This window comes from Neopsephotus bourkii, unplaced genomic scaffold (assembly GCF_033783945.1).
Source record: "Neopsephotus bourkii isolate Nb327-2 ecotype Australia unplaced genomic scaffold, CSIRO-AGI_Nbou_v1 NB_1574, whole genome shotgun sequence".
NCBI lineage: Eukaryota > Metazoa > Chordata > Aves > Psittaciformes > Psittacidae > Neopsephotus > Neopsephotus bourkii.
In genome coordinates this window covers 6,069,604-6,093,622 of record NW_026902050.1, presented here as the reverse complement: position 1 = coordinate 6,093,622, position 24,019 = coordinate 6,069,604, and the positions used below count along the sequence as shown (strand labels likewise).

Here is a 24,019-nt window from a genome sequence, read left to right as displayed (position 1 = left end):
TACAGAACAAAATTCCTACCCCCCCCACAAAGTCCTTCCTGCCTCCAGACTGCATGGCTGCTTGAATTCTATCCTGCATTTCCTTGGATCAACTGATAAGTAGACCCATCAGTAAGTATCTGTACAGTGGTTTTCTATTCCAGTTGAGAACTGGCTGAAGGTCAGAGCATAAATTACATTTATGACAACACAATTTGATGGGCTGAATCAATACGCATGATGAAGCACACTGTGCAGGCTCCCAACAAGGACAGATCTCCACTCCTATCATGAATTCTTTCCATTCTTTAAATCACAGCTATCTGCATTATTCCATTGTCAAAATAACCCTGTTCTCTGACAAAACAACAAAACACATTTTGGAAGAGATGAAACTCCTGTCTAAACTCAATTTAATAAACTCCCTTAGGATTTTTCCACAAAGATAACACCAAATAAGAGGATAAAAGAACTATAGAAAAATTATCAAATTCCAATATAAAAAAAAATCATAGCTCTATTAGAGAATTAGAAGAGACTTAATTTCCCTGCTGTTGCTGTTTTGTAAAAGTGTGTGGTACTACACACAGAGTCTTTTTGGAAAGAGCAAGATGTACAGTACTCTAGCCATATATAGGGTTAAACCAAAATGCAACACAACCACAAACACCCATGTACACACCATTTAAAAATCAGACCTATTGCACTTATTTTCCAGCACAGAACAACATTTTTGGTTTTCATGATTATGGGAGGTATGTTTCAACTGCTTCATCATTCATCTAGAATGGGGGCTTAGTTGTATACATTTTAGTTATTCTTGGGGGGAAATGACTCAGTGTTGCAAGCTTTAAATCACATTTCTGGACTGCAGTTTCCATCTACCATTGTCTGTGTATGAAATGCTCCAAGGAATGGCAGCTGACTGCTTCAAATTACTCAAAACGAGTTCATTACAAACAAAACACCATTTATTCAAATATACAAAAAATACCCAATAAAACAAGACCCCAAACCACCACCAAGAGAAACATTACCACCCCACACATATAAACTAACAGTCCCAAAAACTAAACCAGCTAGCCCCATCAAAGACTGCTTTCAATACCTAGAATAACTGAATTTAACATCTTTCTTTGAAGATTTTGGCCAAGTTCAGTTTAGTCCAACTACCACTGAACTAGGAAAAGAGACTCCCTCTCTTTAGCAATGCCTTACGTTTTTCTCTTGTTTCTCTCCTAACAGCCTCTCTATTTGATTATGCACATGACCCCAAGCACATGGAACATTTCTGAGGAACAAGCACTTAATAAGTTATTTAAGCACAAATGTATAGCCATGGACTGCAGTTAAGTGTTTTCTTGCAATTATACATAATTTCAGGATTGTTCCCAGCAGCTATGAATAATTAAACTGAATTTGGACATGTGATTAAAGATTATGATTAAAGATTTGGCACTTAATTTGTCAACCCCAACTGGCTCCACAACTACCTGCATGTACAGGTTTATTCTCTAAAGGCTTATTTGTGATCCCAGCCAGCCCAGGGTCCTAAGGATATAAAGTGTAGATACTTGTGTGTATTTATAGTACCATAGTCCTTGTTGGCAAGGTACTGATTTGTCCAGAGACCTCAAAGAAGGAATTTGCGTCACAACCACAGCTATCAAAGGCTCAAAAGGCTGAACACATTGGAAAGCAGGGGGAAGGAAGGCAGGATCAGACAGCTTGTACCATACTTCAGTATTGTCCTGGGATATGAAAAGGGCACAGGCACCACTGATACAGATCAAGGACACAAACTTACTTTCTTCAAGTCAGTACAGTACATTGACTAAGCTTAGTAGTCAGTCTTGAGGACACACCTTCTAACACTAGGACATGCAGAAGCTCAAAGTTTAAGAGTAAGGCTAGAAAATTATTAGCAATACAGAGAGTTCCCCTATACATTAATATTTTTTCAGGTTTTATCACTAATCCAATCAATGTCAGAAAAATAACACCAAGCAGTCAGAAACTACAGTTCAGGGAAGGTCAATTTGTAACTAAGCTGCAGTTCCAGAGAAAGCCATTTTCCACTAATAAAGTCCAGGTATCCCCAAAGATGTGAAAAGTCATTCTTTCAAGGACTGTATAGCAGGATGGATTATGGTAGAGTGACACTAAAGATTACTGTTGATCACAGCAACATATCCTTCTTTCACACAGCCTTGTTCCACTGTGCAGGAAGAATCTTGCAAGGCAGGAAACAGCAAGGTAAAAGAGAATAAGGGAAGCACCTAAAGCTTACCCTTTTTATTTCATATAATAATATAAAAAAAAAGGATGTACAGATCTCTTTTCCCCTGGAAGTGGTCAGCAGATATATACAAGGCCCAAGAACTAGACTGAACAATGTGGCTTTCATGGAAGAACAAAAATTATTTTACAAGTCTTCACTTGTTTTCACTAAACCAGGCAGACATTCCAGAATAAAGAAATTGGTTTACTTGTCATCATTTCCTCCTAGCAGGGGAAAACGTCTTGGAATGGAATAGTTTTCCCATCCCACATAACAAACGCTCCCTGCAGAGGTAGGGGTCCCTCCAGCCACCAAAAGAATACTGCACCTTCAGGGTCACTGCGGGTACATCTGAACAGAAGGAGCAAACCCCATCACTTCAAAATGTTCTTCCAGTCCCTTCTCAGATGAAAATAAAGTTCTCCACTGAAAACTACAACACTTCAGACTCTTTAATGATGTATTAATTTTGATGCATTAATTCATGAAGTTCACAGTATCGCAGAGATCTTGGTAAGAAGAGTCCACTGATAAGCTCTGTACAGTGCTGTTTTTGCAGCAGCTTTTTTTATAAAAAACTCCACAATGTCAAACTTGTGTAGCTTGTAGAGCATACATTATTATCACCCTAGGGCTGCAGTAACCTTGTACATTTTTCCTCACACAGCATATTTCAAAGGTAGGGGCTTTTTTAGCTTACAAAATTATCCACATTTTATACCCCAGAGCGAGGAAAGCCCCAAGGCTTATCTCTCAGGTTTTTAACCATATCAGAGGAAGGCCCACTGGTGCAGGAAGGCCAAAGTATTTAATTCACAACCTGCATTACAAAACAAAGGCAGTTTCTAAAATTCCTCCCCCAAGTACAACACCTGCGTCTTGGTAAAATTAAAACGGCTTTAAAAATACTTAACTGTGAGATTTCACAATTAACTCCAAGAGGAAGATTAACCCATCTCACAATTAATCCAACCACAGTTAACCCAAACACAAAAGACCTCAATACAGATGCACTGTGTGAGGAATCAGGCTAGTGGGGGAGAAAAGTCAGGAAGGACCATGCCAGCTCAACAAGTGAAACTGTGTAAGAAAAGCCTGGCCCAAACCCATCTGATAAGGATCTGTTTGCTTCCACTTTTCTGGAGGTGTATGTGCATCTCTCAAAGATTAATTTGGGTTAATTTGTTAAATTCCCTGCAGTGATCAACTATCCCAAGAAATATGAATAGTCAGTCTTGTCATAAAAAGCGGCCCATGTTTTCACTTGAATTATGATAGCTGTGGAGACAGTTATTCTGTTAAGTGTCTCTTCACAGTTTGCCGATCCTTTCAACAAATACACTCACAAATGCAATTTCTTAGAGAATTTTCTGGCTGTTAGACTGTTTAGGCTGAAGCAGGTATTTTCTAACTGTTTCACAACTAAGATGAACATTTGTCCCATGTAAAAATATCCCATTTATACTCAACCCAAATAATCATGCTTGACCACAATAGTAAAACCTGATCTTTCAGCCATATAGCTGAAAGTAGGGATGGGTCAACCTGTAGCTCAAGAGATACACATCCCTATCAAGAGATACACATCTCCTAGGACACTTGTTTCCAACATGGCAGCAACCCACAGCAGTCTGCTGGGCATGGCTACCTTATGCCATTCAAGGGCCAATATTTGTTGAAGAAAGTAAGAACCTGAAGTATCTGTAAAGTCCTGTAGGATTTTGACATCCAGAGGAAACAGATATGTGCATGAGAGAGAATCTAATGTCTGAGACTAAAAAAAAAAAAAAAAAAACACCAAACCCACCCACTGGTAGGTATCATTAGAGAGAATGTCCCCTTCCTGACTCTAAACAGCACATATATTCGGGCCACCACTAATGAAGGTCAGCACAGACTCCTAATGGGCCACAATCCCAGCATGTTTTGCTTTAATCAGTACTGGAATTGGATTAAGGAATTACCAGGTACAGATATGATGCTTTTCACTGTAGCATCTGCCTTGGGTTATGTACTGTTGTCTCAGTACATACACGAACGCATTTGGATTGCATGCAGTGAAAATAAGCACTGGTATCCAAAATTATCCAATCGAACTGTAAAATTGTGTAGTTTTAAATGTAAGGATTTGTTATTCAGACAGGCTGTAAGCACAGGACTGCTTAAACAGTCTCACATGCCCTGTGAACATGCTATTCAAAGCTTCCACCAGCATATGCTTCAGCCTCATCCCAAGGAATGAATGTTTGGGATTCATTCTAAAGCCCTGGTGATGAAACAGCAGAAGGCTGAACCTCAACTTGCCTGAGCTGCCAAACCACTTGTTCTCCCCACAAGCCAGCGCACGTGGTTAGGGACTGGGAAGTTGTCTATGTAATAGCAACCACCTCTCTGTACTTCTACACTGAAAACAATTATTCCAGGATGAACCATATTATCAGTAACAAGATTTAGTGACTTATCCTAATTATATAAGACTGGGAAACCTACCCCCAAGCCCCCACATGGCTCCATTTCTGACACTGCCTCTTATCTTCTTTTCTTACCTTAATTCCCTCATCTATAAAACAGGGGTAAAAAATATCATTGCCTTGAGGTCCCTATGTATCAGCTGCTGTTTCAGAGCTGGGTTACAGCAAGTTACTAAATAAAACTTAACAGGGCCTAGCATATTTCTTCAGGAAGGTTTCAATTTATCTAGGCTTTTAAATGAAGTAATCCCTGATAAATCTCATCTCTATTTCTGTAAGATGTTTTTTACCCTGTTTTTCCACTGTGAAAACTCTCAAGTTAAATTCCACCCTTCTCCTTTTTCCTAAAGTATGTCAGTTTGTTTTCAGCATTCAGAAACCAGTCTGATCTCCTAGGCTTTATGCACCAGAATTTGGAGTAATAAACCCTTCTGCCTCACCCTCAGGTATTTCAGCTGTTTGTCATTAGGGTTTACAGGGATGAGTGACTGAAAGAAATAATACATCTTTCTTTCCAGCTTTGCACTGTATGCTTGTCTAAAAGATTCTAATATAAAAGTGGCATTGATCACAGCAATACTTCTCAATAAAAGAGCTGCTCATAGGAATTACATAACAGATGATTCAGCTTCAAATAAAGAGAAATTACACTGCATCACCTCATTTGATTCTTTGGTGAATGTTTAAGTTTAGAGCAATGAATAGTATAGTGTTTTGTTGTTGAGAAATAATGTCATTAATTGCAATCTATAGCATACTCACTCAAACAAACTTCACTATAAACTACCTTGGTATAAATATACTACATCCCGTTGTTGCACACAGGTCCAGCATTGCATTACTGCAAGAACTTATTGTTCCTACTAAAAAGGCTATTGAGGAGATGGTAGAATAAAATTTTGGAAGATACACACACAGCAACAGGTTTTGTTAGGACTACGGAGACTTCCTACCTCTTCCAGCAGGGCTCTTTCAACTGCATTCTTTTATTACGTACCTTGCAGATGACTTCATTTTTCAGCAGATGGATATTCAAATCAGATAGAGGTATGAGACTCAGCTTCAAACTACTTTTCCAAGCCCAGACCCCGTGGCTCATTCCAGTAAAAACTACCTCGTTGCTGCCTCCTTCCCTACTCACCTCCTATACCAGGCCATTTACTTCAACAGCTGTTGGATGAAGGCCTGCCCTTAGGCTAGAAAGTGACGAGTACACAGTATTAACTCATTTCTTCTGCAGACAGGATTGTTGTAAATATCAATGCCATCACCACCCATGCTGTTTAGCTTCATATTTCAAACAACCTGGGCAACACATCTGCTCAGGTAATTTCTGAGTTTCATACAAACATGAAATCTTTGTGCTGGTTTTCCTCTCCATTACTCCTCAACTTAAAATAGCCACCTATTTTTCCCTTTACTCTTCCTTTTTAATATATACATCATTTGCACAAAAAATGTTTGTCTGTATTACAGACCTAAAGCAAAACCACTGCCCAGTCTACTACCTTACATCCCATTTAGACTTATTTATACCAAAACTTGGTATAAATTACTGAAATGTGATCTTACTTTATATGGATAACTATTCAGGCTCTAATGACAATCTATGATAAGTGCTCAAGGGATGAGCTTCCTGACCTCATAATATGCATGCTTATGGTCTAGTACCTGAAAATTACTATCTCCCAGATTTTTTGCACCAGAACTGCTCTGTACAGAATCTAGTCCCATTAAAACTTCATTACTGTTGTATAGTTATGCAGATAGGTATTGCACTACACATTAAGTTGTACTCTTACAGTTAGAATAAAGTATCCAGTTCCTTGCCAAAATCAACATGCATTGCTTTTTCCACACATTTCACCACAGTCTAGAACAGATACATATGAAAGAATATCATATATATATATATATATATTAAGAAATTTCACAGATGGAAATCCAAGGTATGGACTTTGTCATGATAGATGCATAGAGAGGCTCCTTTTCTTTCAGAATGCACACCTTCTGTAGAAAGGCATGGAATATAAAAGACGTTTAATTAAACTGTCATTATTCTATGTTCTAGTGTAATGAGTAATAACAGCATGCATCACTGCAGCAGCCATATTTATACTGACATGCACTGCTTCTGCTCAATATATTGGGAGTGAAAGTTTCTGTGTTTCCCAAAGCTCTGCTGAACAAATTAAAATTTTAATTAATATTCTTTTTCATTATTTCCTTCTTCTCACCCCCACCCCTAACTCCCTCAGGATTATGGACCTGAAAGTAAAACAGTACAGTACTGATCCGAGTGCATGTTATGAGCTGAATGCCAAACAAAAATAACTGGTTAGCACAGCAGCCAGATTCACTGTCACATCAATAACCAGTTATAAAATTGGTGATTAAATGAACATGCCTGACCTCACTTGAGAGGTTTCATAACCAGAGGAAGCAATAGCTTGATAACCATATTAGATGTTAACATTTAAAAATCAACTGTGCAAGATTAAAGTAATAAAATGATTGATTGCAGTTGAAGTTCTCCAGTACACCCATGCGAGCAGGCCTTTTGAATTGCCAGGAACATAATGAAGTCCCTCTTTCTATTTAAGCAAAACTCTCCTGGCTGCTGCAGGTCAGAAGACCTGGTATGGGAGTAGCAGCAGGAAGAAGAAGGAGTTGCTGTGCCAACATATATGCTTTTTTAAAATATTTTAATATAGAAACATACTTACTGGATAAGAACAGAACTTGACTGTTGTTTAAAATTAATTAAAAAGGTAAGATTTTATTGCCAAGGACACATCTCCTTGTGTACAGACCCAGTAGAAGAGAGTGACAGTATTTCAGTACAGGAGTGCATGTACATGTAGATGCTCAATGATGGAAGAACCAAAACCAAAATTGGAGACCAATCTCTATTTCAACACTTTCTTTTTTTCTCCCTTTTTTAATGTAATTCACCACAAAAACTGCTTTGAAATTGCTTCTAAAATGATCAAAACAAGAAAATATGAGGTGAATCAGGAAAAGAAACAAAAGCCCTAATACTCTCTAGGATAAACAGACCTCATGTGACAGTCCCCGTGCATGCAATGTACTACCTTGTTATTTTGCCTGATTATGTGATGCTATTAAAAACCCAATCATAAATTCACAGTTAACACATTTGAACATGTGCATTATTTCAATATTTTCACTTTAAAACACCCCAAGCCAAAACTTATTAATAGGAACCTGACTGCTGGGACAGAAAGGAGAGTTAGATCTGAGATTCCTCCTGCAGATGTTCAGAACATTGCAAGTGCTGCAGTATAATTTCAAGGCATTCATTCAGCATTCTTAAGAGTTCCCTCATTTTTTGTCACCTCGTACTTCTACAAAGGCCGTATTCCTCTATTTTCTAGGGAATTTTGACTAACTAGCTACCTTAAAAGAAGTCATGCTTCATGTTTATGCAAATAGGCTTGATTTTACTTCTTTCTATCAGAAACTGGATTTTGTTGCATTTAAGTTAATCTGGGGCTTTGTTTGTTCTTTTGTTCACTGCAGTGCTAGGGTTTTCTTCAAGGGGTGATAAAACTACTGAAGCCTGTTAGAAGTCCCACTGATACTGCAACCATGTTTTTCAAAGATTTTGCTGATCCAGCTGCCTACAATGGAGACAATATGCAGTGCATTTTTGAAGCTCTTAGTGGCACCAGAAATAGAGTATATCATGCTGTTTTCATGACAAGTATGCACAGAAACAGTCAAAATTTAAGAGTCTTCTGTAGTCAGTTGATCTTCCCAGGATATTTGAGTTTAGGATTGTCATTAAATTGCCAAAAATGTATCCAGTAGAGGGAAGGTATAAAATATTGATAAAATAGGGCCTCCATCAAAGATTTATCTTTGCCTTCACATCATATTAGAGGAATTACAGACATTTGACAAAACTCAGATTTGTCACATTCCTTGGAACAACGCACCAACTCCTTTATCGCCATTAAGCCAAAGACACTTGATTATCACAAATCGATCTCCTCAATGCAAAGGAGCAACATTCACTGGTACACAGATCAATACTTCTTTCATTACCCGACTTGCTCATTTTGAGGCAATTAGCCAAGATCTCCACATCTGTCCAACCCCAGCAGATGCATCCCAATTAAGGGGACACCAAGTACAGTTGTCTCTTGGTCTTGGATGGGTTTTAATCCAAAATGCAGTAAGTGGTACCAGTGAAGGCATAATATTTCAAGTACAGGTCGGAAGAGTACTGTGGATAACATTAAAGAAGCTAGAGATTACTCTTTGATAGCCTTTACACACATGACATAGTCAATGAGGTCCTAGCTCATTCAAGTTCCCATTACTTTCATCATGAGTGTTATACCCTGGCTCCCTAAAGAAGATCTCATCCTAATAGTTTACATAGCACGTTTAGTAGTAAACAGAAGACTAAGCAAGACATTACACTTGTTGGGAACAAGCATGGGCTGAGCATGGGGAGAGTTTGTTTGAGGTTGGAGATTATTTTTCCCTCTACTGTTCCCCCTCCCCCCCCTTCTCTTCCTTACTTCCCCAGTAAACTGAGTGATACAGAAGCACAAAGGACAAATCAACACTACTATCAGAGACAGCAGCCTGGGGGAGTTATCACCAGCAATGTTTCTATGCACAGCAGCGACAAAGTCCATGCATGTAAGAAGACAAGGCTATGACATAGCATCACTCCCAAAAGAATCAGTGAGAGTGTCGCCTTGAGTTTAAGGGCCCACAAGGGTGATAGGATTTTATTTTTTTTTTTTTCCCCAAGTAAGATTTGAACAGCAACTCCCCCTTAAAATATGACACAGCAGGTTTGTGCTGGCCAGTGGAGGCCCAGGGGGGAGCTTGGCTGCTGCCAGTTGAAACTCCAACTGCTAGTTTTGATTCTGCTTATAAGTGCAGTTCTTAATATGTGCTTGAACTGTCACTGATGCCTCTTTGCTGTGATTCAGAGAACACATTTGACAACAACAATTTGGAATATTGAACAGAAACCGATTTTGGCTGTTCTTTGATAGCTATTATGTATCTGTTGCATCTACAGTAAAAATAAATAATATTAAGAAAAAAAAAGCAAATCTTCCCTGTTTTAACACCAAACACTCACTTCTGCCTGTGTCATACGCTCAAGAGCTGTCAGTCTGATGACTGTCATCTGCACCCATTCCCTGCTATCTGCCCATTCAGCACGTGCCACAGACGTCTCCTCAGAGTTAATTGTCTGCTCAGCTTTTGTCCCTTTCACCCAGGTTTTCTCCAAGTGAACTGCCTGTCATTACTGTTACTTCTGCGCCTCTGTAAATTAACCAGCTGCTTGGCAGGGCTCAATATCTCAAAGCTTCAGCCAAGGCAGAAGTACATTCCTACACACTGCGTGCCATCTAGTGATAGAAAAAGTGAGAGCACAGTCCCACATCCCTTTGAAACATTTCCAGATTTATTTCAGCTTTCCTTTTTATGAAAAGTCCAAAGGAAACATTCAGATGTCCGAGAAAACATTCAGTCATTTCTCACATGCTGACCCCCTTTAAATAAAAGCAACACAACAGGGACATGCAGCATCTCCTCTAGGCAAAGTACTGCAGTTATTAAAAATGGATGGTAAATCCATAAAATATGCAGGGAAAAAACCCGGAACTAAACTCATGAGAATTATTTTCTTGTATGTCACCCTAATGAAATTTAATGACAAAGCATAACAAAACACTCAGGTTTTGTACTTCACACACAACACAGCCAGCACATCAATAGTGATGTCACTCCCGAAGAATGCTGGGAGGTGAAGTAAGGGGGAAAGCAGATCTTCTAGAGGACATCAATATGATGTAGATATATGCACATATGCATTTCATCCCTCATGGGGCTGACAATTCCCTTAATTCATATGCAATAACCAGCACCTTCCATTTTTTTTGCAGAAAATTGCAACATTCCAAAGAGATCATCCAAGGAATTGTAACCCATCTATCACCAGCAAACCCCACCAAATGTTTGGACAGACAAGGTTAGTCAGTGAACTAAACTACTCCAGATTTTATTATATACCAACAAGGACTAACTCTTTCATATACCTGGGAATGATATCCTGGGTAAGTCTGAGAAATAACCCTAAACCTGACAGTTTTCACAGTGGGTAATGTTTCTTAAACCACATGGGTCGAAATGACTTCAGCAGGTGAATACAGCAGCAAAATTAATATATTAATACAGCCTTAGAAAGCTTCTAATCACAACTTTCATGTTTATTATCAACAAAAAATATGGTGGGTGCTTTTTCTTTTTCTTCAACCAATATTTACACACAAGAAATTCTGCATGTCTGCCATAGAAACAGACTGTCATTGCTAGTAGTGTCATAGCAACTAACAACCAAGCAGAGGTTTATTAATGCTTACATAACCAGAGGGAAGCCTTAGAGGGGAAACACCAAAAAATAGAGAAGTATAAACTTCCACATTAATTAACATCTGATCAACATGAAAAAAACACACGCAGGGAGCACAGAGGAAGAGCTTTTGTTACTTGAGTTCTGACCACCAAGCTCTCAAAACTCCATTGCATTAGCTGCATTTTGGAGTTTGCTAAGAAAAATATCAGAATTCACAAATTAACAATATTTTATCACCAAGATATAAACTACAGAAACTGCTGGCCAATGCTTAGGTGCCCTGATACTTGTTATCTTTCACTTGTATTGGCTTCAGGCAACAGAAGACCAAATCCCTACAGCAACCCAACACGGAGCAAACTTCGCCTGTAATGCACACGTCCACCATGAGTACTTTCCCTTCTAAGCGTCTGATTTTCCAAGATCTTTGAAATTATGGAATGAAAACACAATCTCCCTACAAGAAAGCCTCCCAGTTACTGAGGCTGTATAGTTGGAGGGATCACGCCCCAGGGTGGAGCTAACCCAAAACATAACACTAAATAGGCCTCATACTCACGTATCATAGATAGTTACAACACAACACAGCACAGACCACCTCTGGCACCACCACACACTTCTCCCAGAAGGATCAGGCTGAAACTGCTAAAACCAACGCACAGGAACAGACAGGGACTAATTTTTACTTTTTTTTTTAACTTTCAAATTGGATTTTTTTAGTGGGTTTTTTGTTGCTTTTTTTTTTTTGGGGGGGTGTTTTGTTTGGTTTGTGGGGGAGTGTAAAATAATCAATTTAATCTGGCAAATTAATTATAAAAAATTAAGTCATTAACCATACCAGTTAGCAAAAGCAATTCATTGTCTGAAGACACACGTGCCAAAATGCTTCTGAAAACATAAGCTCTTTTGGTTTTAACACCTTAAAGAATATCTAATGCATTATCAAAGCAGAGACTTTTACCCAGGACCTCAGTATCAGAAAATAGGACAAACACTTATTAACACAAACAAGACAAAAAAAAAAACAACAAATCTGTAAAAAAAGTATTACCTTCATCAGCGTGAACACCATGACCAAACCACCTTTCCTCCTTTCTCCAGGCATGAAAACAAAACCACGTATCTTTTCACCCTCCCCCTCTTTAAACCTAAACCTAAACCCACCCTAAAACCCCAGCTGGCACTGATGACTGGCCCACCCCTTCTCTGTCTCTTAAAGCCACACCAGCACTTCCCAAATGCTTGTCATCTCTTTTCTTTCATACTTGCAGAATTTTTCCTAAACTTTTTTGAAACCTTAGCTGTGCTATAAAAGCCATTTATGCACCAAAACGGTCTGTAGCAGCCCATGGCAGGGCCATGGCACTGGCAGGCTTTGTGCTCAGGGATATGTGAAGGTAGCATCTTACCTTGTAGGGGCAGGATTAATGTAACTTGTGCACTGTAATTCTGCATGTGATGATTCTCCTGCACTGGTTTTAATTTGTCATTGTCACCACATGGAGATATGGGGGACCTCCAGCCCTAACACCATTGCTGACCCCTTAACAGCCATGCCCATGCAGGCTTTGCAGGATACCCTATTCTCTATCCCATTCCTTTGGGTTTGCACTCACAAAGGCTGAAGTATCCCCAGATAATCCCCCCCATATGAAACTAGGTGTCCTCAGGAACCAGACTACCTTTAGTGTACACAGAGTGCACCCTATTCCCAACTGGCTGGAGAAGTGGCAATGAAGGAAAGGCAGGTACAGGACTGAGGCCATGAGGGTGACTGCTGATCAAGGACATTTCAGAGAGTAAATCAATTTGTCATTCCCACCAGGACCTCATTAAAAGATTCTTTTAGCTACTCAGTGCAGAGCCCCTGAAGGAAGATCAGTGTGCAAATATAAGCATTACAATAACCGCAGCAAAAATCTCCTTACAAAGCAATTTTAAAATGCTAAATTTAGGGACTGAGGTTTCCAAACCCCAGTGTTAGCATTGAGATAAACACATACCCACCGGAATGGTTATATGAGGTGCTTTATTGAGGTGCCAGGAACCAGGGGTATGCACCCAAATCTGGTTCCAACTCTTGTCAAATTGCGTTTGTAATTTATATGCTAAAAGTTTCACAATTAATGCATATTCAACACAGATTACATCATTGATCAATACATATGCACCAAGGATTGCCACATCAGTCTATTACATCAGCCTCTTCTGCGCTTGCGCAGCCCCTTCTGGTGGTCGTCCTGATGAAGTAAGAAGTCTTCCTCGTCTTGTCCTTTTCACCTTTTCGTTCTTTGGACATACCCCAACCATTATGTGGATGCCAGCATTCTCTTATTTTCCCTTGACTGCCTCTGGTATGCCTAGGTTCTGCTTGGGTAGAGTTCCACAATATACTTCTCTAAATCCTCCCATATACCCTTCACCAGATATGGTTATGTTAGCTCTTGCTACCAAGACTACCATTGTAACATTTGTTATAAAGTAACCATGGTACAAAACTGCAAAAGAAACTGCAAACTTACATTTCCTAATATACAAAACCCCACTATTGATTTATAAATTTCTCAAATATAATCATTTCTACTATTTTTATATGATTATTTTATTGTAAAAACTTTGCCCATTTCTAACACCAGGAACAGAAACTCTTGTGATTTACTCTGTGTATTGCCTTGCCCAGTAACTTCTCACTGCAAGAAAAGGTGACTCATTTGAGGGACAGGGTTGTTCTTTCAGCAGAGTTTTCAGGTAGATCCATTAGATTTCTAAAATGATGGGTTAGCTGCAAGGTAGGAGACCAGGACCATGAGCTGACCAAGACAAGGCAATCCCAGGATCTCACTTACCCAGCCACAGCCAATCTAGTCTGAGACATTGCTGTAAGTTTGGGATCCAGTGAGGACCATGAAATACCTTGCAGCATAAAAACCCATGAGCAATAATTTCAGTCTTAAATGAAATAGAATTTAATCTTTCTATACAAACTGGTATAACACACACCCTACTGGTTGAAAACTTGCAGTCAAGGCAAATGTGATTTCAAATCCAGAGCTTGTAACAGTACGTGAAACCAAAACTAATTTTCCTTGCTGTTCTAATCACAGTACATTTGCCTGTTCCAGATAATGTGTGATAATATCTGTGAGAACATTATGTTTATTCATATGAATGATCTGAACTTGTTCATGGTTGTCAGGTGGCATTTGTTTATCAGTTTTAAGTGAGTGATAAAAGAAATTTCCAGCAGAAATAAATACAATAAAATATTCTCAGTCATTCTTCTAGGATATGACTCTGTGAATTTCAGAATCAAACCGTTAGGAGGATACTTTGATTTTATCATTTATAGTGGTCATAGTGACTCTAAGACAGTTTGTGAAATTTTGCACTGAGATCTGCACAGACAATTTTAAGTATTTTTTGTCCATGTTTCTACTCAAAGAAGGTCTGTTTGTCTCAGATTTCAGGTAATTAAAATTCAGGTCATCCCAGTATTCAGGGCATCATCTACCTTGTCCATCAAGGACCAAACAGGAACCTTGAGAGTTAAAACACTGTTTTGAAGCATTAAGAGCCAACTCTACCGTGACTGCAGGCAGGTACCCCCCCATGAGTCTGCCAAAAGCAACATTTCTGCTCAGCAGTACACAGCAGAGTCTACTGGGAGCATCCAAAATGAATCCTTCAGCATGTCCCCAGTTGTGAACCTCAGAGGCCTCCATGAGGTTACTTGTACTGAGCTGAAGTTGAAAATTTCACAAAGGCATATTCTATTTCTCATTGTAATCTTTTCAGCATAAGGTGACTTTATAAAAGAAGGGTGAATCATAGCATTTTCTAACAACGAATAATAACCACCTAAAAACTTGGTTTCAGTGGTGTAGACAGAGAAATGGACAAATATTTCTTGTATGACCTACAAATTCCCTGATCAATTAGCCAATCCCTAGCATACCAAACTGTCGTGGATAGAATGACGCACTTCACTCATAAGAAAGAAGTAGCAATATATTGATGTAAAATAGTGATTTTATAAAGTATAATAGTAAATGCAAGAGTGATTTAACAACATCTGATGGTGAAGTACACTAGACTCTTCACTGCGTAGAGGGCAGGGTCAGACAAAACTGTCAGGGAGACCCTTTCACTGAGTCATGAGGTTCAGAAAGGACTCCCTTGTGTTCTAAACTCCTTTTCAGAGAGGAGACTAGATGCATCTGAATAGACTTAGCTCCAGACTTGATCAGTGGTTTATGTCTAAAGGATTATATATACACAATCAATCCTTTCTACCACTTAGCTAAGATTTCAAAGTTTAACATGTTAACAGTCACTTACTGAGGATCTGTTGCTGCAAGGAGCCATTCAAGCTCAAGGAGTAACCTTGAGAGCCACCATAACTCAACCGGAGATGCTGGTGTGCAGCCCACTGTCATGCAGGATAGCTCCATAGGCCCTGGGCTGCCCACTGTTCATAGAGTAAGATAATTGACTCAGAGAGATGTTTGCATACCACTACAGCTATTTGGCTTGAGTCAGGCCTTGACCAGTATTATGGCTGGGGGAAGGTGGTGCACATTGTTCAGATTAGCCCTTGGCTATTGCTGTTATCTGTCTCACAGCAACTGGCCATCTCTACCTAGGCACACCCATTACTGTCACCACTGATGGTTATCACTTGCACAGAGTTGAGAAGTAAAGGTCAGGTTGGGGGGGAACACACCACCACACAAACTCTTAGATACTCTAGAAATCAGGAACTGGGTGTGTGTCTGCATTTTAACTGGTGGGTTTTATCCCATATATTACAATTATATAATTATATGATAATATAATTGTATAATACTACAATTATTTCAGTATTTGTCTGCTGACAGCAAAGCATGTCTATAAACATGAACCCTCCAGAATTTAAAAGACTAGGCTGGAGCATTTCTGGTTTATATCACACAATATATTTTGTCAACCCCCTCCTCTTTCCAATTCCCAACCTAAACTTTCTGAAAGTTGGAGGTTGGCAGATATGGGGATGCTGACACGCAGATTAATGTTTCTAAGACTTGTCTTATTTTTATTTAGTTATTTCAGACCATGGTACAATCTGATAGGATGATGACAATCTCATTTTCAGTGAAAATGTAATAGGAGATTTTTATTGTAGGATACATCAAAGACTTTGAAAAGGATGAACAGAGCATGTACTGAACAAAGTATCTGGCATCTTTTGGTGTCACTCAGATCTGCCTACTGTGTATACTCCTGATTTAAGAAAGCTGCTGATCACATGAGGTGTGCTCAAGCTGTGGGAATATTTTAAATCCTCATTGGAAATACAGTCTAGTGTAGCTCTAAAAAGATGTTAGGTTCAATGTATAACAGTGGCACAAGGTAGTTATTAAAAAGCTACATTGTTCTATGATTTCTATCTGCTTTTAATAATTTACACTATTTTTTTACTATAATATTTTATAGGATATTCAGATTCGGACACTGTACTTGTTCTTCCAGTTTATATGCTTCTAAGCAAATTTTTCTGTGAAACATTAATGTATGTTCATACAGCTGTTCTCTGTCCAGAATTAAAGTGAATTTTGATTTAATGGGATCTTCTTCCCTCCCCCCACAAGTAACCACTGTTTTATTTAATGTGTTGTCTACCAGAATATCTCTAAGTTGTTAAAATCATGTGTGAAAAATCCCAGGTCAATAACACTGCCAAATACACTTTCCCTTCTCCAGTTTTCCAGCAACTAATTCTATTTGAAGTATTGAAAAATTCACTCTGCTTCTCACTCTCGTTTATTATCAGCTATTCAACTGCCAGTTTTTCTGTTTATTTGATCAAATATAATCCAGAGGGGGTTTTGGTTTGGTTTGGTTTGGTTTTTTACTTGCCTTTTTTTTTGCATGCTGAGTAGCTTAATAACTTTAGATTTCTTGATAATATCATCCAGTCCTCCTGAACTGCTGAAATTTTACTGAAGAAATAACTTTCAGTCAGTTCATATCTCAGTCTTTCAAGGAACTTTATTTTTACTAATCACCTATAATCTTTCATAGGCTATTACTTCACCTGCTTACACAACTGATTTAAAGCAGATAATTAGCTGGTAATAATGACTATGCCAGTTAGAAATATCAGTCATCTGCAGCATTATGACTGTTGATCACATAAGAATTTTTTGAAAAGCATCACCAAAGGCGAGTCCAACATAATTTCCAGTACCTTAGGTGGGCCTACAGAAAAGATGGAGTGGGACTTTTTACAAAGGCATGTAGGGATAGAACAAGGGGGAATGGCTTTCTACTGAAGCAGGGTAAATTCTTCACTATGAGGGTGGTGAGACACTGGCACAGGTTGTTCAGAGGAGCTGTGGCAGCCCCCTCCCTGGAAGTGTTCAAGGCCAAGTTTCTCCTCTCTATTAGCAGCATGATCCGTCCACAAGACTGAAATCTGCAAGTGTCCTTGTTTCAGCTGGGATAGAGTCAATTTTCTTCCTAGTAGCTGGTGCAGTGCTGTGTTTTGGTTTTAGTTTGAGAACAGCACTGGATAACACGCTGATGTTTTAGTTGTTGCTAGTAATGCTTAATGTGATCAAAGCCTTTTCAGTCTCTTATGCTCTGACAGTGAGGAGTGGCACAAGGAACTAGGAGGAAGCAGAGGTAGGATGCCTGACCCAAAAAAGCCAAAACAAAAGTAGCCAAAATAGCACATCAAGCCCTGTATATAAGCTTGGGGGAGTTACCTGGAAGGAACTAATTTCTGCTTGGGTCAAGCAGGGTATCAGTCTGTGGGTGGTGAGCAATTGCATTGTGCATCACTTGTGCTTACTAGGTTTTTTTCCCCTTTTCCTCTTAGTTTTGTATTCTCTCACCTTGTTATTTCCCTTATAATTATCAATATTATATTTTACTTTAGTTATTAAACTCTTCTTGTCTCGACTTGTGAGGTTTACATTCTTTCACTTCTCCTTCCCATCCTGCCCAGGGAGGGTTTAATTTGGGGTGTGAGTGAGCGGCTGCATGGTGCTGAGTTGCCAGCTGGGTTCAAACTGTGACAAAAAGGAAATATTAACAACTACCTTTATAGACAGTTGCTTCTTTATTTTTAAAACAAAAGAAAAAAAAACCCACAAAAAAAATCAAAATCAAACAAAAACACCAGCCAACCAACCAACCAAAACAAATCCAGCCAAAAACCTGAACAAGAAAACAAAAGAGCCGTTTGAAAGGGCATGGTGCTAATATAAGTTTCCAAATGTACAATATGTGGTGAATCGTTAATTATATACAATTCCACTAACTGGTGCTATTGAAGAAATCGACCTTGGTAAGATTAAAATAGCCTTACAGTGGTCAGAGATGAATACCAACATGCTCTTATACCACGTCTCTTATTTTTCTTTTTTCTTTTTTTTTTTCTTTTCTTTGCAGCTTCAGACAACAGAGGAGGGAGCTGATGGGGAAGAAGGAGAAATCAAATATATTAAATTTCTCCCTTCTGAGAAAGAGTGTCTTTCAAAGTATCCTTCTTGCTTTTTTTCTAGTTAGACAATAATGAGGATAGTCATTGTCATGACAATAGATTTATGCTTATTGCTACCTAAAATTATGCATGATATTTTTATTTTCTATGGATGCCTCTGAGGAAGATCAGAAAGGTGGAGAATTCAGCATTTCCAGCTGTACCATCCTATTCTTGGGCACCCAAAAGAAGAAGAGTAGTGTCCTCCAGAGCACAGGATGGAAAAGAAATGTGTTTTAGAGTGGCATCTTGTCTTGCTCCTCCGTGGGCACTGACAGGTTTATCCTTTGGAAAATGCTCAAAACTTGTGTGACCAAGGCCATGATCAGCCTGTTCCAAGTTGGATCTTTGAAGACAGCCTTGGCTTAAGTATAAGGTTTGGCCAGATGTCTTCCAGAGGTCCCTTAAAACTGAATTTATTCTACGTATGTTGGAGTAGTTCACAGTGTTACGGCATTAAGGATAGAACTCATTTATTAATGATTTCTTGTTGTTTTTTTTTTTAATTAGTATTCTTATGACTATCATAGTGAGATTGTTTAGCAGAATAAAGTAAATTCTATAGCTCAATCCTTGTTCTCCCAAGTTTATGTTTTGACATAACCTTGGCGCTTTCAGGAGAGGGAATAGTAGCAAGTCAAAGATTACCACAGTCATTATAACCTTTACATAAAAGCAGTATATCAAAATGTAAACTCTGCCTGTGTCAAGTAAATGTTAATGAGTAGCGTACGGGAAGGTTAAATATAAATACATATAATTACAGCTTGTTAGTGACAAGAAATTATTAGTTTCTTTCTTTCTCAGAGGGCATTGATTCAAAATACGAAACTGAAATAAAAGTATATATCTAATCCTGCAATCACAACAGGACTTGGAGAGCTACAAGCTATCAGTCAGTCAGAAGTCAGTTGAATACTTATCACTGCTATTGTCCTCAGTCAGTTCTATTTTTCCCCTGCTAGATAGAAATTAGTCAGAAAATTGCTCTGAAACCAGAATTTAAAAATTGCAGCAAGAAATTGCTTGAGATAATTTATGTTTTAGAAATAGAAATTGTAGAAGAGAAAAAGTTGTAGGAAAAAAAGAACAACTACAAAATCAAGCACGAAGAATAAATCTCTGTTTTCGTTCATAGGCAGAACAGAAAAATGTGTTTGTGAAAGAAATTATTTAAATGTTCTATATTGAATTTGATTGGAGGGGAAAAAATCATTTCTTCCCCTGGAGGGAAAAAGCTAATATGCTACTAACTGCAGTAAAAACAGAGCCATTCAAAGCTGACATTTGCAATTAAAAAGAGAAAATATTTAATGGAAGCTTGTGAATACTTTGCAATGGCAAAATTGCTTTTAGCCTTTAGAAAATTTCTCTTTTATTATAATTTGCTTAAATTACCTGTGCGCAGTCTTTGTATTACATGCGAAGTGAACACTGGTATTCTGTGAAATAGGGATGGACTGGCCAAAGTAATGTTTACGGATGTTGTATGTCGGCAGGTAATCGAAAGAATGAAAATTTCATCCAACCAGTCCCGTGCATGCATAGATATCTACTGACACCTGCAAGTATCCCCAATCAACTCGAAGCCATCTATTCCAGTTTAAAATGAAGTTACGATTTACTACCTCCTGAACTTTAAAAAAAATGTGTAGTCTGTACTGCATGTGTATTGCAACCATTATGCATCTCTCCCTGTGCAGCAGTTTAAATAGAAATTGAAGAATTACATTAATTTCAGCCCCATAGAGCTGCCATGTTGTGTTCATATGTGGACTTCTGCAACCTAGCATTCTAAAGATTATTTTAGCACTGCACATTTTTCTCTCTGTTTAAAATGTGACCATTCTTACCAAAAAGCTATGGTTTGGGTTTTTTTTTTTTTTCTTGCATACATAAGTTCACAAGGGTTGCAAGATGAGTTTGAATTAAGCTTATTGGACATATTTGTGCAGTACTGGGTTGTCTGAATGTTTTATCCAGCCACAATGGATCAATTTAAAACTTGATAAAATCTAAATGAGGGATCAAAACGGAATTTATTTCACAACCTCTGTATACCAGAATATGAGGTAGTTAATCAGAAATATGAAACCAGTTGAAATGAATCCTACTCTGCCTGTATCACAGTATCACAGTATCACAGTATGTTAGAGATTGGAAGGGACCTCAAAAGATCATCTAGTCCAATCCCCCTGCCGGAGCAGGAACATGGCAGACTTATGGGTTGTTTTTTTCCCCTAAAGTGGTAGCAAATGTGAAAACCCACCAATATTCCTTCTTTTTTTTTCTCTCTCTCTCTGTTTCTTTTTTATTTTGGTAGCACATTAAGTTTTTGTCAGCCACATTTATTTAACTACGTATGTTCCAATTGACTAATGGTTTTAACAGATGAAAACCATCCATTTTGATTATAGGGCCTTGAAGCAGGCACTAACTCTTACTTTCTTAAAGTATTGTGTTAATGAAACAAAGGTGGTTGAGAACACAGGTCATCACAGTGAGCCAGTGCAAGCTGCTGATGCTCAGGGTGACCGCAAGAACTCCTCTCTTCTGCTACTTTTCAGAGCTGGGTGACCTTTGGTGACTCCCAAGTTCATATTGGTGGCAAGGAGGGTGATGCAGCAGCACGACTGATTAAGTCTGCAAATCCAGAAAAATGGGGGAACTGTAAAAAATATTGCAACACTTTTGCAAAGGAAAGGTGAGTAAGAACGCTGTGAGGTGAGCAAAATACCAAGATGCAGCAACAAAAGAAGCTCACTCGTGGTGCAGGATGGCCAGGAGTACAGGGACAACAATGGGATGCTGGTTCAGTAGTGAGGAAGCTGTCAGAGATTCATTGTCCTGTCTTCTCTGCTCCTACACCAACACTTCTCTACCTGCACACAGTAAAATAATCAGAATTAAAAAAAAATAAAATAAAATATCAGGCCAATAATAAAAAAACATTTTTATTTCACTTTTCAGTAGAGGGTAAACTAATTTATAGTGAAATAAATCTGCAGTTTGAGTAGAGCTGAGCAAGAAATAGACTTCTTTTGGTGGTATTTGGGACCTTGGATGTTTTTCCTCCCAGATTAGCATTAAAAGTAAAAATCTATCAATTTCTTGAAAAATCATAATCAATAAACAGATTTATACCAAGTCTGGTAAAATATTTTCTTCTGTTATCTTCAAAACTGATGAAGAAGGTGTTAACCTTCTTGGTTTTCATCTTAATTAGTACACATTAACTGAATTACAAACCAAAAAGAAGTTGCTTAAAATTACAAAAACTGAAGTTTCATGTAAGACATATCAAAAGAATCATTAAGACCGAAACTATTTCTTTTCTTAACCTAAACACTGATAAAAACTGACCTTTATGTTATTCGTAAGGAATAGCCACAACTGTTATTGTGAGCTCGACAGTAGACCAGGAACTAAGTTTGTACTTTTAAACAAGTACTTTTTGTTTTCCCATTAGGCAAGAGCATCCACCACACTTTGTTGGTCTTCATGCCAGCACATCTATCAAGTGCAGCTCTTGCCCAACAGCTGACAGATGTGACAAGAGATCTCTGAACACCACACAAAAGCCAGACATGAGCTGTCTCTGATGCTCTGTCTTTCAGATCTACAATTCTAAGCCAAGCAACAGCTAAAGACCTGATTGGATCCTAAAATATGCACCATTCTAATGGTAATTTATGAGTCAGCTACTTAAAATGTTAACCAAGTTACAGTATTTATATAATTTCTATCGTGATTTTGCATTGTAACACTAGCAGTAATATGCAAGGTCACAATACAATTATTTTAAACATTTCTTTTTCTAAAGCCTGTTTAAGTTTTCTGCTTTAAAACTGTAATTAAAGCTTTCAGGGAAATCCTTTCTTACTCTCGAACTCCTTTCTTATTTTCTTTATATTAGTCAAGCCCTCCTCTCACTTCTCAGTTGCCTATATCATATCCCACATAAAAAACTGAAATACAGATTTCTCTCCTACACCTGCAGCACATCAAATCTGGAAAACAGTCTAACTTAAGAGTCCTGTGCCAGTTGATGTGCCAGGTCAGTATTTTCTTTTCATGGTGTGCTCTTACTCAGTACCAAGCTTTTCATACTTTTTCATTCATCTGCTCAAATGGGTGGTCTACAAATGTATTTTGGAGAGCTTATCTGTGTGAAAGTCATGGAGGTGCCACAAAAAGATGCTGGTAGAAAAAGGACTTGGTATACTGGAGAGTGATGAGATGGGAACAGCAAGCAATGGAAGCCACTGTTACCTGATCTAACATAGCTATTGTAGAAAAATACTTCTTTATTTGAAATAAGAGTTGAATTATGAAAGATGTGCCAATAGTATATGTATGATAATTAGTATTTTTTATAAAGGGTTTCCATAATTTTTATTAAGTTTTATCTCCTATGAGTAATAGGAAAATAAAAATTATTTTAAAGATTATGTAGCAGTTTCATTTTTTTCTGATTTCTGAAAAGTTTCACTTCGTGAAGAATGTACTGCTGAGGGGTTAAATGCAGCCCATAGGATTTTGTGGACATGCCTGAAGGTTGAACAGTCCTGTGAGGGTACCTGCCTCCTTTCTCTTCTCTTTATTTTGGGCTTTGTAATTTTCTGTACCCATATGCTGCGTGGCATCCATTGTTGGCATTCCACATGAAGCTGAAAATACATGGAACAATTTGCTAAGTCAGCAGCATGCCAGAGCCCTAATATTGCTCCTTTTAAATGAATCGCGTGTGATCTGATCCCTTTAAGCCTAAAACCATTGCTCAGCTTATACTCCAAACGTTTCTCTCTCCAAAACAGAAAATATTAAAACCCACCACCGACCTGACCATGAAAGCCAAGGTAAAGGTGGTTATTTATTTCAGTTCTTCAAAGAATGTTTGTAAAAAATGGTTTCCTCCTCAATTGTTCCTTGCATGCTCCTGGTTATTGAATTAAAGCAAAGTTCTCAAAAATAAAATAATTTAGTGTACCAGATTGCCATCTAAAATAGCATGTATTTTAGCTTACTATGTAATAGCCAAGCTGATTTAAATCAGCTAGAAGAGAGGTGCACTTTAATCAGGTCAGCTGACAGTTATTAGATCAAAGCTGATCTAAATTCACAAATCTAGGGAAAATAAATCTGCTAAGAATCCAACATTTTCCTCCCATGGGGCCCCTATGGATAAAACTTTTAAGACATTAAAATTCAGGTTTGGAGAATAAGATTTAGTAGACATGTCAGGCTTTTATTTCACTGTTTAGCCTCTGTGACTTTGTTTGTGTGTAAAAGGTATCACATAAAACCAGGCACCATGGAACAAACAGAAGACAGAAAAGGTCCAATTCTTG

The 24,019-nt window shown here is 38.2% G+C and overlaps 2 long non-coding RNA genes across 3 annotated transcripts in view; one reads left to right on the top strand and one right to left on the bottom strand.

Annotated features, from left to right (window-relative positions):
* Positions 1–12,242, bottom strand: part of LOC133222069 (uncharacterized) — a 90,915-nt gene extending 78,673 nt beyond the window's left edge. Inside the window, exon 1 of one of the 2 annotated variants that reach the window (XR_009728181.1) lies at positions 12,195–12,242. This is a non-coding gene — a long non-coding RNA (uncharacterized LOC133222069). Of the gene's footprint in view, positions 1–5,728; positions 5,924–12,194 lie in introns of those variants that run through there. The other variant, XR_009728180.1, reaches the window with a different exon arrangement.
* The window catches only part of LOC133222189 (uncharacterized), a 626,079-nt gene that overhangs the window by 128,937 nt on the left and 473,123 nt on the right, over positions 1–24,019 (top strand). The gene's annotated exons all lie outside the window — the stretch shown is intronic.